The following is a 384-nucleotide window of genomic DNA, read 5'->3' as shown; positions in this document are numbered from 1 at the left end:
ACTGCAGAAAAAAAATACCTTACAGTAGATCCATCTGCCAGATTTTGACCTGCGTTTTTCGGACATAGGGGCGCACAAATGCATTGTCCACATCACTTAAAATAGCCTTTTAATGCGATTTTATAAAGGGCATGTTTCTTTCGTAACTGTAGCTCTGGGGAAAAAAGGTCTAATAATAGAGAATTGAAATTGCATTACTCTCAGACCCTACGTGCATACAGATAACAGTAGAGCATAAAATACAGATAAGTACAGATTAAATGTAAAATACTATTATTTAATTGTACAAATAAGGACATTTTAAAAAATAATAATAAAAAAGATACATAAAGCAGAACACAACATACACATGGCAGAGTGAAAACCAGTGAAATAAACAAATAC

This window comes from Carassius gibelio, chromosome B13 (assembly GCF_023724105.1).
Source record: "Carassius gibelio isolate Cgi1373 ecotype wild population from Czech Republic chromosome B13, carGib1.2-hapl.c, whole genome shotgun sequence".
Taxonomy (NCBI): domain Eukaryota; kingdom Metazoa; phylum Chordata; class Actinopteri; order Cypriniformes; family Cyprinidae; genus Carassius; species Carassius gibelio.
Note: the sequence above shows the minus strand (reverse complement) of the source record.